The sequence below is a fragment of the Pundamilia nyererei genome, unplaced genomic scaffold (assembly GCF_000239375.1).
Source record: "Pundamilia nyererei isolate P.nyererei 1_Seehausen unplaced genomic scaffold, PunNye1.0 scaffold00046, whole genome shotgun sequence".
Lineage (NCBI taxonomy): Eukaryota > Metazoa > Chordata > Actinopteri > Cichliformes > Cichlidae > Pundamilia > Pundamilia nyererei.
The window spans coordinates 868,657-885,141 of NW_005187447.1; the positions used below are offsets into that span (position 1 = coordinate 868,657).

A 16,485-nucleotide genomic window follows, 5' to 3' on the forward strand; every position below is an offset into this window, starting at 1 on the left:
AGAAACTGGCAGTAGGACTGGGAGTTGAGCTTGACTCCATCCTCAACCCGAAAAGGCCCCACAAGCTCATCTTTGATGATACCAGCCCAAACCAGCCCAAACTAATATCTTTAGACACTCTGTTGCAAAAATGTTCAAAAAATTTAGGTGATTATCATCATTATTCTCTCTGATGTGTCACGTGCCAGAGGACACCTTATGCACAGTCAGTAGACAGTAAGTCATGCCCACAAATTGAAATACAGTTTTCTTGATGAATCTATTTACACACTGTCATGAAATATTCTGCTTATGGTCCAGGAAGATGGTATAAATGCATTTTAAAACAGAATAAAATTGACAGTAATAAGGTTCAATTGTCTTGTAATTTGTGCAACATTCTTTTTAATGATGGATTGAGGACCTAACATGTCTGATATGGATTTGGCAGGTTACCATTTCCCATAAAGAAAGAGAAAATATGTAATTTAATAATTTGACGATTAACTTTTAGAACTTCTATACCAGTTATGATCTACTAGTTTTTTGCCTAGGAAACACTAGGAAAGTCTCTAATTCAGGAGGAAGCTGGCTTTAAGGGAAGAGCTAAAATAGCATGTTTTGACTATGAATGTACAGATTAAATAACGATTGTTTTGAACTGTGATTCATGCAAACCTACTTGGATGAAGTCCAAAAACAATAAAAAGCTTTGAATGAGCTGCCAATTTGGTCCCTGTGGCTGTGGATAATTCACAGTTATCCCAATAGCAGTTCAGTTGAAGTAGGGAGGTCAAAATGTACAATTTAGATGTACTGTTGTGATAAATGTGAAGGGTGTCTTATATGTTTGCATAGTCTTGTGATACCTCTTAGGGACTCCTTGAGTTTATAAGAGTCAGTGTAGAGAAGGAAATAAAAGAACAAATGACAAAACACTTGTCAGAGGAGAACAAGAATGCCGTGATAAACACGTCTGTGTATTAATCAAACAAAAAAAGAAATGGTTTCATCATTTATATGCCTTCTGCTGGCTTCTCTTTCATTTATTTCCTTTCCTGGACTAATGGATGGTGTCACATTATGTGTTTAGTGTGGGCTTGTTTGTTAATATTTTACAGTCACTTCCTAATGTGGCACCACAGAAATAGCTATGGACAGCATCTGTGTCTTTCTAAGAATGTGAATGGGATGGGGAGCATGAGAGGAAGAGACAGAGGCTGCTTGAATTAAATGGGAAAAGCAATCATTTTGGCCAAATGCCAAGTCATCTCAAATGTAAAAAATGTGAAGCTAAGACTGGGGGGAAGAGAGTGCAAGAGAATAAAAAGATAAGGGACTTAAAAAGTGGGAAAGTAAAACAGGGAAAAAATGAAGCAGTCGGAAATGAAATAGACAAGTACCAAGCTGTGTATGTGTGGTACTCGAATGTAATGATATGTTCTCAGTGTCTGTGCTTTTCTGTAGGTTTGGCTTGATATGAAAAAAACAAAAACCAGATGCAGATACAGGAAATGTTATTATTAATTTATCTGAGGGATTGGAAACAGAAAAAAACATCTTGTTGCATCAATTTGAACTAAAAAAAAACACCTTGTCACAAAGTTCTCATTTAAAAAGCCCCCGAGTACAATTAGCAAACTTTGTGTGGATGCTTAAATGGTTTTAAAAAATGTGAGGTTCACTTTGAATAAGGTTAGCTGCTATAATGCTGCTGAATGAGGTTAGCGCTGCCCTTGTATATCTAAATGGGGTTAGCAATTGCAGCTTGTGCTTTGGTAATCATGACGTTTGTTCTCTGCTGAATGCTAACGTCGATGCTAACCCAGTTTCATCAATGCTAACGCTGTCTTCGAAATCGAATTAATTCACAGGAGGATGTCAACAATAACCCCTAGAGCATGTATGAGAGGGAACAGCTGAATCCTGAGTGTCTTTGCTTCTTTTGACTCTGATACAAATGAAGTCTCGCCTCACAGTGCAGACGTTAAACGTATCCTTATAATTTTCTCCCATTTTACTGAAAATCAGATGCATATTCACTTCACATGCTGCAAAGATTTAAGCTGCTTTTAATCTCTCATATGCATCAAGCATAATGGTTTAGATAAAAGCGACCAGATGTATCAGAGTTAGCATGTGTGTAAAATAATCGTTAGCAAGAACCGCCTTTCCTTATAACAAGAGACTGGATTATAAAATCCAAACCCTTTGAAGTATTAATGTGTGTCTCTGTGTGGTTCTATATACAGCACATACTTGCACATTAGTGTGTCCATCCATGTGCACACACATGCACATGGATACCCTGATGGATTATTTGCTGTGTGCAAAATATCCAACTGCCTCAGCCAATTCTAATGAACCAATTATAGTAAAGTATTTTCCTCCTCTTCAGTTTGATAGTGAGAGTCATATTGTGGATTAAGCTGCTTTACTTTATTGCATCTCATTAACTTTACCCAAACAATGTTTGAAGTTTAAATCAGCTGTTAAAAAGAACATGGCATCAAAGTGAGGCTCAGAACCAAAGTTAACTAGCAAACTGCTACAGGAAACTAGATTTGATATTAAAATCAGAGATCGATGTAAGGGACATGAAAGAGAGTCATCTTTATATAAGTTCGACTATATGCACAAATTTGAGTTTTAGACTTGTAACATGCTAACAAATGAACGATGTTGATGTAGTATATGTGCATCACAAGCCTCAAAGATGCTGCAAAGTGCATAAATACATACAATATGAATACAAATGAATTTTAATATCTATTGTTACCAGTCCTCTCCTCTCCTTTTCTTTGCTTCTTCTTTTTGCGGTTCTTCCTCTTCATAGCGAGCTCTCTTTTTGGTTATAGAAACCTTTCAAGCAATCAATAGTAGACATAATTTCCCGTCATTGTTCAGAGAGGGCATACCGTTGGCTTACTGGAGAACTGCTTCCAAGAATGGGTACAGTTCCCCAGCTACTAAATTCCCATGGATGTAGCTTCTGGGTCAGAAGAGTGAAGCTGGGGTAGAAGTACCAGTTGAACCTGTTTCTGATTACCACTTTTCACTTGATTTATAACTCCAGTAAACATTTTCAGAGTTTCGTGGCTTGTTTTAATCCAACATGATGCCCATTGTGCCGGCAGATTGTCTAACGTGTACCCCTCCTTTGCACAATTTCAGCCACCCTCCCAATCCTAAATTAGATAAGCGTTTAAGAAAGTGAATAAACTGGCACATAATGCTCTATTTTTTAAACTGTGTTGTTGAACAGATCACGAAGCAAGATATAATTTTGGGTGTGGCTACAGTGCTAGTGTACGAATATGGAGTATCTAGTTTCTCAGAAAGACCAGCATACTTGGTTAACCAAAAAATCACCAACTGTCAATCGAGAGTTGACAAAGGGTTGGGCAATGTTACAGTGGGCCTGTCCATCTTTTACATACAGTCTTTGACACCACCATAAATTGGTATTAATTGCATTGAGCATTTCCAACCAGCATGCAGCAACAGGATAATATTTTTATTAAAAAAACACAAACAGTGCTAGAAATCAGTGAATACAGTGTGCGTTAGTCATAGTATAATTGATATAAAGTTATAGCTGTTTGTTGGGGCTCTCACAATTTTTGTCAGTGGTATAAGGTGCTAGTATAACAGAGGCCAGATCATGTGTCAGAGCCTTGTATTTTCATCTTTACATATAATCTTCCATTTAAATCAGTAAAACATGAAGTGGGTTTTTTGTATTTATTACTTTAAATAAGACTTCTGGCCTGTGCTCTGTGTTGCTATAGGAACCATAAAGGTCAATAGAAAGTCTTTTGAGTGGGTTTGTGAAGGCTCTGCGTAGGAGACAAATTTACCTGTCTGAACAACAGAGACACACTCTTTTCTATCACTTTCCTTTTTTTTTTACATCTCTAGTGTTGTTTTGGTCCCTCCCTCACTATACACCCCTGTTTTTAAGCCTCTCCTCTCCCCTCCCTTCTCCTTAATCCTTCCCCTCACTGGTTTATAGACAGATCTCATCTCCTCTCTTGCACCACACATTGTACTTCAAGAAAGGCGCTCTCATCGACACTGACAGCAATCTAATTGCCATTGCATCCTTATGAATATCTGTGAAGCGTACTTGTTGTGTGTGTGTATGTGCGCGTGCTCAGTGTTTGCTACCCCAAAGCTATTACCGGAGCTGGTTCCCTGCTACATTGGGTGTTATTTTATAGTGTGTCTTTCATTGTGCATGGGCTGTAGCCAGTACTGCCTCATCAACTTACAGGTCGATAGAGTAGTTCTGAACAGAGGATGTCCGTCAATGATGGGAGGTGAGAGGAGGAGGGAGGAAAAAATGAGCAAGGAGGGTGAGACGGAGAGCAACCTTTCCATATTCAGTTCTCCTGTTGTTGTGTTCTGGCATGTCAAAGAGGAAGCGTTTTATGACTGGATCAGTTAACAGATGGGCATCCCAAATAGCAGCAAGATAAAATTTTGTTGCTGTGTTTTATTAATTTCTACACAAACCACACACAGGCGCACGCTATCGGAGAAAGAAAATCTGGTAAATTCTGCGTGCCGTTTTTAAACATGCATAAGTGTTTACACGTACGCATAAACACAAACTCAGGCATAAACAAATGTCTGCATTCTTGTGTGTGTACATGTTCCACAGAGCCTGATGAGACAGATGGCAAACGACTGGTGGATGAACCAAACTGTCCGTGTTATCTTTAGGTGTAATGGTGCGGTTAATGATTCTGCCTTGCTTGAACGGTATAGAATATTACATAAATTACAATGTATGCACTATCAGTTAGTGTGAGAGACAGAAGAATTTATCTTAGTTTGAGTAGCTGTTCATTAGCCTTCTCTCCTACTCATCAAGCGATACGAGTCGAAATCAGCTAGACAAAGCATCAAAGTTTTGCCCCGAAACTTGTCTGTTGTTAGCCCGACCTGATTGGATTAGCTGGTTATTAGGATGCAGCAATGAGCTTCAAGGCTACGGCATGTTTTGTAACATCTAAAGCTCGTAGTAGATGGATTCAGTTACATGTCCTTGGAGAGACATGCAGTGAGAAAGGCTCACTGAGTGTATGTGCGCCAGTGTATTGTGTTGTATTTAGTGCCTGTTTTAGGAGGCTGAGACAGCCAAACCTCCGACAGATTTATTGGTTCTGCACTCTTCTATCCTCCCCAACAGAAAACGCCATACTGCATCCTCACCTTTGACACTTTTGTCTATTTCTTTCATCTCTGTGTTTACAAAAATCTTACGTGAGCACTATCGAGGGCTATGTCACTTTGTTTGCAGCTACCTCTGCGATTCCCATGAGACTACACAAGGTACTGGGATTATCCCAGCCAGTCTCGCATCACCTGAACCAAGTCATCAGTTACTAATGTGTGCGTGGAAGCTTGTGTGTGTTTGGGGGAGTGCGGGTACACATAGGTTAGATCAATTGTTTAAGAAGATGAGAGGATTCGCCAATATGCCAAGACAATATCTCTGTGGGCATTCATGTATATAGATGTATATGATTGTGGGCTCGTGACTGCAAAGGTGCTGGATTTGTTTAAGAATCAGGCAGAATAAACAAGTCGGTGGATATGCAGGTCCTGATAGTCAAACTGTTCATATTACAATTAAAAAAACAACAAATGCTTAATGGCAAAGCCACCTCCCTGGTTGCAGTTATGTCCCTTGGGGCCAGGGATATAATAATGTGAAATTACGTAAATGCCTAAAATGTGTTAACATGCTTTGGAAATTACTCTAAAAAGCAGCATGTTGTGATTCAAAAATGGTTCCTCTTTATTACTGATTCAGGAACACAATTACCAGCTGATAATGTTGCAGCACATCACCTCCCTCTCATCAAGAAGGTGATAAGCAAAGATGAAGATTGAGTTCATGTATTTAAAAACAAACATCATTTTTAGAGAACAAAGAAAATGTAAAATTTAGTGTAAATACGACCTATTATATGTTTGCCTTTCATTGTTTCATTGGATGGGAATTATAGAGATGGAGAGAACATGAAAGGCAACTTAAGAATGAAATGAGACACCTAAACAAAGACAAGGAGGCCAAAGCTAAAGTTAACTAAACTTTGTAGTATCTAATAATGTCACTACAAAGCGTGCAGTTATAATGCTTATGGCTGGGACAGTAGAAAGCGTTTTCTGAAACTAATGGGCTATATGGACATAGAAATATCAGTTATTTAATTGTTTGATTGATTATTACTTTATACCAAATGTCTACTTTTAAAAACATTTTTACAGTATACATGGTTTCTGGTTTCAGCTCCCTCAAATAATTAGGTTTTCCAATTGTGAAACGCTAACATGCAGTAATGAGCTTGAAAATGAAGCAAATCAAAGTAATACTGCCTTATAAAGTAAATCTTTGAAAACTGCCGTGGGCAACCTTGGAGAAATGAACAAAGTTGCTGAAGGACACGCTCCTTTTGTTCTAAGTCATCGTCCCAAAAATTATTTTTGGTTTGTAAATGAAAAGCTTATTATTGCAGACAAAGCTGCATTTCCCTATGCTGTTCATAGTGTATCGTGTTTTTAACTTTTTAAAATTGTATTTATTTGAATAAACTTATCAAGGAACACAGAGCTTAGCTTACAAAAGGTAATACAGTGGAACCCCGACTTACGAATACCCCATTTAACGAAAAATTCAAGTTATGAAGGCACTTAACGGCAATATTTCTGCCTGTGTTACGGCAAAATGCCCACGTAACGAAATCCGCTGGCTCTGATTGGCTGAGCCCAGAATGCCTACAATGCCCACAATGCCTTCCGAATCATGTGACAACCCCCTTGGTGTTTGTACTTGCGCTTCGCTGTTCCACTTGAACTTTGCTGTTCCACTTGAACAACGTATTGTTGTTGCAGTTAGCAATTAGCCTATAGCCTATCATTCACTCAAAAGGCACGATGGGTGCTTCGACTTACGAAAGACCCTCGGGAACGAATTAATTTCGTAAGTCGGGGTTCCACTCTCTTATTTTGTTAACATATGATATAAGAATGAAAATACCCAAAGACCGAAAAGTGTTGACAAAAAATGTGAAGTAGTCAAATAAAGAAAACTGGGGGAAATGTAACGGCTGTAACTTATAATAAATTGAATCTACTATAGTGTGGATGTGAAAGAGTGTTGGCATAGACTCTGTGAGCATTCTTGTGCGGAAAGGTTTTTATATTTAACAGACTCAGCCAATCAGATTTAAGATCATCGGGCAGGGGTTGAGGGGTCAGGGGTGCAGTGAGAGCAGCACACTCTTAGAGCTACATACTGGTCTCATCTAAATGCTGGAGTCAGATTTTTAATTGTTGCTCTGGGTATTGATTCGCCTGTTGAGATGGGGAGCAGAGTTGTGATCCAGCAGAGAATAGCGATGGGGTAAAAGGAGTAAGAGGTGAGGTTATTGGTGGCTGTATACTGCTAAACAGTCATTATAATGAAATTCCACCCACTTTTTATTTTGAAGTTTTACATATCAGGGAATAAAAAAATCATCTTGTCTTATGCAGGTCTTATAATGAGGTTAAGACAACCTCTGACAAACTAAAACACTACATATCAGTATCTTTGCAACAGCCAAAATAAGCCAAATTAAGGTTGAAACTGTTGAAAAAAAGCTAAATGCACTATTACTGCTTTCATAGGAATTAAGATGGTAGTAGCAACCAGGAAAAAAATATGATTGCCTCCATAAAAGTATCTGAATGCTGGCTTGGTACATTCAGTTGTGCGTTAACACAATGCCAAGGAGAGACATCGGCAGTAATCTTAGAGCATTTGCTGCTACACAACAGTCTGGAAGCAGTTATAAGACCTTTTTCAAACAATTTGAATTCTACAGTGAGAAAGATTATTCACAAGTAAGCATTCAAGAAATTTCCAGGAGTTTTACCAATGGTCTAGTCAAACTGTAGACCTCAACCTGTGGCACGACCTTAAGGGAGCTGTGCATAAACCCCTGCAAACCTCACTGAAAACTACTTCAAGTTATCGCTGCTAAAGGTGGTTCTATAAGCACATGACTCATGGGGCATACTTAGTTTATCACATATTGTTTCTGCATTTTGATTTAGTTAAATAAATAATAACATAGGATAATTACCAGATTTTAAGATGTAGTAAGCAGAAAATAATTGTTGTATGTCCTGATGTGTAAAACCTTAGAATTGATAAATGGTGTGCTTTGGTTTTTATTGTGACTGTATACACTTTTTACAGCACGCAGCCTAAAAATGTTATTTTAGAGAAGGACAGTCCAACCTCTAAAGGCTGGCAGGGACTATTTTTTAATATGTTTATTTACTCTCAGAGCATAGTAAATAAATTGGAATAGAGGATATCTGTTTTGTTGCCAATACAACTTAAAGTCCAATTTATTTTCTAGCACTAAATTGAAGGGATTGAAATAGCGGACCAAGCCCTAGCAAATTTGTCACAGACTTTGGATCACTGATTCATTATATATCTCATTTTCTCTCTCTAATATTGTGCTGCTTGTAATTTCCTTGCAAATAGCCAAAAAAGATGTATTAATGTTATCAAGCTTTGGGCTCTGATCTGTGATGATACATTTGAAGGTCAGTCCGCGTAGAAAAAAATGGAAATAAAGAGCATAATTTAATCTCAAGTGTATTTTAATACAACTAAACACGCAGGATGAATAGCAGGGATGACATGCGGTCCATTGTTTTAAAAGCTCATAGACTAATTGCTCTGCAACAAGGACCACTTTGGAATAAGAGGACCCTTCCAGAGGAACATATTGAAATAGAACCTGAATAGACTGGTGATATGCAAATGCCTTGTGGAAATGTCTTGTGTGTATTTGTGTGCGATAGAAAAAGTCAGAGAAACAGAGTGCTTTGATTCATGTGGATTCATTTCTGTTTTTTTTTTAAATGAAATGTTTCTGTGTTCTGATCTCCTCGTTTTGAGGCTTAGTGGAACATCTCAGGCTAACCGTGTTTTGTGTCCCACAAAAGCTAATAATCACAGATGTGTTAGCTGTTTCATTTTTGTTTTCATAGAAAGTGCCAGACTTGCAGAGAAAAAGCAGCGCCACTTCAATTTGCACCTTCTCTTTAAAAAGTGTGTAAACAACACGACAAAGTGCTTATGTGTTACAGAGTGTTAACAATACCTTAATAGAGGGCTTGTGTGATTGCTTAAAAAGAATATGTGTGAGAATTCGGGGGGGAGGTAAACACTGTGTTGGTATTTACCGTATTTTTTTTTCCAGAGATGCGACGGAGATTAAAGATGACAGTGATTCATATAAGGTTGAACTGCTTCTTCGATAGATAGCTGAAATGAAACGCTGACAACAAAAAAAGACTATTTTGTCCCTAATGTGGGGGATTGGACCTTGGTGACAGTCTCTATAAAGAGACTAAATGTCCTCCTCAGTGGCTCCCCGGTCCCAAAGTCTCTCTGCCCCCACTTCATACATATACATGGCTGCTAAATAGATGGTTCATGAATACTATCAGGGCTCGTCTGTGATAGCATTGTCTATAGTCTTACGTGAGTGTGTTTGAAAATGCGTTAAAGACTTTTTTCCCCTCGTCATAAATACTATTACTGGCTGTTTGTATTCAGCCGGTTTGCATGTTCATCTCAGCTTGTCGTCTGCGCCCACTGGCAGCAGCCAATGAAACTTTGTGTTTATCAGCCTCAGCAGATCTGTATTTAGCTTTTCCCATTCACATATTTCAGCATTTTTATATTTTTATTTTTATCATTCACGCACAAACCCTGCACCGAACTTCTCATTTCAGAGTGATGCTAATCAGGCCAGGCTTTTCCTGTGAGTTTCCCCACCGACAGACTGACTAGGTCACTGCTATGGCGGTCCTAGAGGCCATTATAGTCCTCTCCAGAGAATCTCTGTATTTTTAGACACTAGTTCTTATTCTGCTCTGGACTGGAGAGGCGACAAATGGCTTTGTTATTTCTTATCACAAAATATCTATGTTGCTTTTTATTAATTAATCTAAAAGTGTGGGTGCCTTCCTTATAAACATGCTACACAAATACAATCAAGCATTGGTATTTACATCACAGGTTGTAGAGATACCTAACAGCACACCAGTAATGGTTTCTCCCAATGAGAACACGTGCTTAGACCTGTCTTTTCTGGGTTAACCCTCTGTGCTGTTCATGTGTGTATGTGTATTGTCTCTACACATGTGTGTCTGTAGGTTTTTTTTTAAATCATTACGAGTGTCCATGAGGGTGAAATCTTTTTAATGCAGCTGTTTATCAGAGGAAAAGCCTGAGGGCAAGAATTTCTTTCTCTTTCTCTGGCGCACACACACACACACCTGCCCTTTAATGAAATGTTAGCTGCTGTGGAGTTTTGTAGTAGGTCTGTGTGTTTCGGTTGTGAGACTTTATTAGTAATGACTTAGTATTGTGTATGTTCAAGGGGAGTTTGCTGGGTTGGAATGAGCCGCCTGCAGCTTTCCCTTTATTACACTGTGCTGTAACTCAGCTGGAGAACTAGTCCCAAACCTGCTCTCTCACTCATTGCGTGTGTGTGTGCGAGCTTGCGTGTGTTTACCTGTGGCAGCTGCCACAAGCATGCTGTCTAATCATGTGATGTGTCACTCCTCACAGTGGAACAGATTCCACACTCGGATTGCTGTCACTCTACGAGGGAAACATCACACATCTCTGACTTGTCAGTGTTTTTAATTGCGTTGCAATCACACTGTGATATAGTGATCTGCAGATATTTATTGGACATGATGTACGACATATAGCGGATCTCGAATCTTTGATAGAAAAAATCAACTCAGATAAACAAAAGTAACTCACTAAATATGGAAAAAATGAAACCATATATATACTGTATATTTTTTTTTTTACAATAACAAGTGGTAGATTTACATAAGCACTTTTGACAGTCAGCACTAGATGCTCAACTTGCTGTTTGGTTGGGGCTTTTATCGAGGTAACTATGATCTGATTTTGACACCTTATCTTTTTTCTTTCCTCATGTGTTCTTTCCATACAGAGGAAAGCTGATTGGCAGCTTTGTGTGTCAAGTCAAAGCAGCATTTTTCAGATCACAAATAAGCCACCTTTATAACCAGCTTGTGAAAGATGTTTTCCCTACTCTGTCAGAGGAAAGCTTTAAAAAAATCTGTTTTTCTTTTTGGCATATATAGAGCATATTGTATGTTATGTAAAAGACATTTGTCTGACAACTTCTAAATTGTGTAACTACAAAATCCAATCTTTTCAAAGTCTCATATTCATACTAAAACACTAAAGCACATTAGGTCGTTTTCCGCTACAGGAAATTTGGAGTTAGCAGTCCTGATGATTAGTTACATTTTGAGAAGATGACACCTTGTATTTTCCTGTTGACCCACTACCTCAGAAGGAAAGAAAACATGAAGCTACAAGCCCATGAGGTTTTATGCAAATTTGTAGAGTGTTGTCACTTTGAAAACCTTTAGTTAGCACGGTGACACTTGAGTTGCAGAGAGGAGAGTGTCGAGAACATAAACAGGGCAGCAGAAAGATCCTTGAGACAGTTCTGGATTAGTAGAAGAGATCCTTGGGGAGAGTTGGAAGCTACCTGAATACAAGTTGATCATCCACAGCTGAAAATGACTGCTCAGGTTATGCTGCTCAGACAGTTTAAAAAGACATGTTAGGTTTACACAGCAACTTGTTGGTCCCCATCAACATGAAATCTTGATGACAGGGCTACAGTGATACAGTTTTAATTAATTTCACCTCTGCTGGTGAAAGACTTCAAACTGACAATGACTGGATTGCTACTGAGGCAGCTCTGTGAGGGGAGCAGCGAGGAGGTTGCCGCGTGTGACAACAGAGGCCGTGCTCTCTGACAGACCTTTCTCTAGTGCTGTCAAAAATGTATGACTCTAGGTGATGCAAAGTACTAATTAAAATTGATTTCAGAGCCCTGCTGGTTTTGTGCCCTTCTGTGATAGAGCTCCTCTCCCTTTGCATTTGTGCTTTCATTCGAATTTTAACAGATTTTCATGTCTCTGCTCTTTTACTCCTTAATTTCTCTCTTTGTGACAAGCAAATTGTCAGTGCATCTGCTAATGATGGCAGGAGTATTGTCATTTATTCCAGCGATACAATAAGTGTGCACATTGTCTGGCTGTATGTGCAAAAACATCCACACATATAATTAGATGTAAGGATTTCTCAAAATGACCTCATTAAAAGAAGTGATCATCAGTGGAGGGAAACGCTAAGTACTTTTGGAGAAATTGCAACCAACTAATGAGGACATTGCAACGACTTCCTCTTAAAAACCAAAACAATAGAGATGGAATATAGGAGACAAGCTAGAAAAAATGAGAAAAGTAAAAACAGGTGAAAATGGTCTTGACAGATGTTGAGATGTGGAGAGATGGGTGTGGCTGCCGAGCAGTGTGATGGGAAAGCTGCAGGCTGAAGCGTTCAGTGGATAGCTGACAGTGAAAAACAGACCACAGACATCTATACATCAGCCCCTTGTTCTTCTTGACCACCTGTGTCTCTGAGCCATTCTGTCAAAGTCTAAACCAATAGATTGATGCGGGAAACATTTTCCCTCAAAGCTTCTACCTCTGTCTTTTTTCATAGCTTTATTTTTCCTTCTTGAATATAGAGCTTGTCTTCCTGTAGCAGTTGAGTTCACATTCTCTCATCGCACTGCAGGATCCACAGTGTTCACGCAGAGTCCGCAGGTTTAGGCTCTGGTTTTGATTTGTGTTTGTGTGTGAGTTTCAAGCTCCTGATAGTGTGTTTACGTGTGTGTGCCTATTTGTTCTGTGTGCATGTTTTTTTGTGCCATGTGAATATATGTGTGTTTCTCTACCTGCCCAGGCTTGGGATTAAATGTCACTCTAGCAGATTGATGTTCTCTCTGATAGAACGCCACAGCAGGAATGAATCCATTGCATCTTGCAGATGGGAATAGAAAGACACACTTAGAAAAAAAACTAAGTCAACGGAGCACACGTGCTGCTTCAAATGCCGTAATTTTCATAGACGCACTGCCACATTCTTTCAACATTTTCCTCACAAATAAAGCGAGGCGTTGACTGTGCATGGTCCATATTCAACATAGGAGGAGATAGGTAACATCAGCAGAAAAGGGTAGTAGGTTAAACACTTCCTTTTTCAGCACATGCAGGGGTCACACACTGGTAATGTGCTGTTAGTGGCTGGCAATGCGCCACGCAGAAAGGGCACACTTTTATGGCTTCAGCAAAGTGGAATAGTGGATGACTGATTGTGGGTATGTATGAGTATGCATTTAGGCTTTTGTGAGAATGTGAGCATATGAGTATGTGGATGAACGTGTGGCAAAAAGTGTGTGTGTGTGTGTGTGCGTGCATAAGTGTAAAGAGTGGGTGATTCAGGGAATAATGTACCTCTGCTGCAGTTCTGGCATTCATCCATTTTTGAGAATATTTCTATCAGGCTCTCCTCTGTGGGTGACCGCATTAATACCCGTGAATGAGCTTTTTATGTATGATTTCACTATTACATGCATATACCTTCATTGGCCATTTTATTAGGTGCACCATGTTACCTTATTTATTTGTGGCATACATTTAAAAAGGAAATATTCCTCAGAGATTTTGGTCCACATTGATATGACAGCATCACACAGTTGTTGCAGATTTTTTGCCTGCACATCTTATGATATCAAATGAGATCTGCTCATGGAGGAGGCCATTTGGGTAAATTGAACTCAGTGTCATGTTCAAGAAACCACTTTGAGATATTTTGAATGTGGTATGGCACGTTATCCTCTTGGAATCAGCCATCAGAAGATGGGTCAACTGTGGTCAAAAGGGGATGGACAGGGTCAGCAAAAATACTCAGTCTGTGATGCTTAAACGATGCTCAGTTTGTACTGAAGGGCACAAAGTGTGCCAAGATAATATCCTTTGCATTATCACATCACCACCAGCAGCGGCCTAAACTGTCAGTAGAACCCAGGATGGATCTGTGCCTTCATGTTGTTCATGCCTCCTTATGATCCCATTATCTGAATGTAGCATCAGAAATCGAGTCTCATTAGTCCAGGCGATGCTTTTGTAATCTTCTGTTGCCCAATTTTGGTGAGTCTTTGTAAATTTCTGCTGTTTAAAGATTTGATTTGTTTAAAATGCAAGTACAAAGATGCTCTTTTGCCTACCTTGGTTGTAACTTTCCCTTTATTATGCTCACTTTGAAATTCAACATGTCCACATGTCTAAAGAAATCTCTGCCTTGTGACTGGCTGTTTAGCTATTTGCATTAACAAGCAGTTGAGCAGGTGTACCTAATGAACTGTATATCTATACCTTGCAGTCATACTTGTACTGAAACAGTTCAACAAACAATAAGGTTGACAGTATATTTTACATGATCTTTTAATTACTGCAGTCATTTATCCAACAAAACTACCAAATATTTACAAGTTTCAGCTTCTGTTTTGATGCACTGTTTGTGTCTGACAAATTGTAGTGTACAAATAATGAGTCAGTAAAAAACAAATGCTGTTGGAGCCAAAATTACACTAGATGCATCGCCTATTTTTTCATCTACTATTTCCTTTTCTCTTCACTGCTTCTCCTGGAACAGCTGGAGCAGGTGAGCATCTTCTTATCACTTTCTCTTACCACTCCCACTCTTGTAAGCTGTGACTGATCCTAAACAAACACTTTTATGTGGTAGTATGTGTGAATGACACAAATCTCTAATATGTCCTCTTTGGGCTGTTTTTAAAATAAATAAATAAATAAATTGTGGCATAGGCTCCAGAGTGGCCATCAGTATTTCTTGCAGGATTTTATGGTAACAGTGTGTTTTCAGTACAATCACATGAGACTCAAAGTAATTCTAAATTTCTCATTTTTGCACTGGAAAAAACCTCCCCTGCATGCCACATTTACAGGCTTTAAGTCAGAACTAGTCATGCTGGAAAATGTAATTCACTTCACAAAGTCCCATATTGTCCAGGCTCTCAAGTTTATAAATAAGCCTATCTGGCCTCTACAAATCCTCAAAAAGAGGAAATGTTCTTAGCAGGCAGCAGCAGAGAAGCTGTCCTTGGTGCTGAACTCAAGAGATTTGAGAGCTAGAATATACTGTCTCAGCTTGAGTTTTCTGCTGGAACACTGTGGGTAATAAACGCGGTGCATGGGACTCATGATTGTATCTAAAACATTACGGGGAGTTGCTTCTGCTTTTTGTGTTGAGTAGACATTTTGGGGGAGAATTTGTTGTTGCACAGTATAAACTTTCTTGTGGCTGTGCAACTCTTGTTTGTTTTATCTGTCTTGCTTATACACTCATTATTTTTCTGAATGTTCTGTGTATTTGTTTTTCCCTCTCTCATTTTGAAGATCCCAGTGTGATTTTTGTTTTTTTGACCACATTCAGATGTTTGGGAAAACAATTAATTGCGGTTCCCGATCATTTCCGTGTTTGATGATTGGCTTACTCTTTATGAAACACACAGGTGGCACAGAATAATAAATAAATAAATATAAAGGCCCGTTTGGTCTTCTGCCTCTATGAATACTTTAAGACTGAGCTGCAGATCCAAGCTTCTGTGACTGTGAGGAATGAAGCATTACTTGATCTAACGCCAGCTGTGGAAATCTGATTGATTTGGCTTTGTCTACAGAACAGCAGTGGGTGTAGCAACATTGCATCATGATGCTGCTGTCAGACAAAAACCTCATACCTCCAGTGTTGATGTTTTATCGTTCCTGACTGGAATTGAATCGTGCTTTTCTGAGTGCTGATGTTTTTTCCCTTCTTTGTTTGTTTATTTTTTTTATGACCGCAAAGCCCTCAGGGACCCATTACAAACCAGTTGTGTAGTTTGAAAATGCCCAGACATCAATTGGAATATCTGACTGGATGGATCAGTACCTTACAACAACATACATTTCAGAAGAACAAGTCTTGAATCTGACAGCAGCAGTTCGGAGAGTGAATGGAAGTGTGTGTAAACAGATAGTGGGGAGCAGAGACGGCAGACTTTTCAGAACTGTCTTCACTTCCAGCTCATCTCTCTCTTCATGTACCGGAATGCTAGCTCACATCACACTGAGAAATGCCTCCAGCAGCATCATTCCTGCTGGTCCACACTTTTTAGCACAGTCAGATACAGGATATACATGCAGCATACAGTATACGCTGCTTTCCGATTTACACGCTTTTATCGCCAAAGAAACGTGTACACCATCTAAATGCTCCTATCCATCTGCCTTTTTTCCTCCTGGTACTTGTATGTTTATGCAAATGTATTTGTGTTAGCGCACGCATGTGTCCCTCTGCTGTAAAACACACGCTCATTAGATGTACGTTCTAAACACAGTAATTAACAAAGTCATTAAGGCTCAAGCAGCTCTCCTGCTGCGGGTGAGGAAAAGCCAGACAGTCTGATACACACACACACACACACACACACACACACACACACACACACA

The 16,485-nt window shown here is 39.1% G+C and overlaps 1 protein-coding gene across 1 annotated transcript in view; it reads left to right on the forward strand.

Moving 5' to 3' along the window:
- Positions 1-16,485, forward strand: part of dab1a (DAB adaptor protein 1a) — a 215,419-nt gene that overhangs the window by 66,969 nt on the left and 131,965 nt on the right. The window contains exon 2 of the mRNA XM_005732231.1: positions 14,627-14,635. The gene's annotated coding sequence lies outside the window, so the exon portion shown is untranslated. The remainder of the gene's footprint in view (positions 1-14,626; positions 14,636-16,485) is intronic.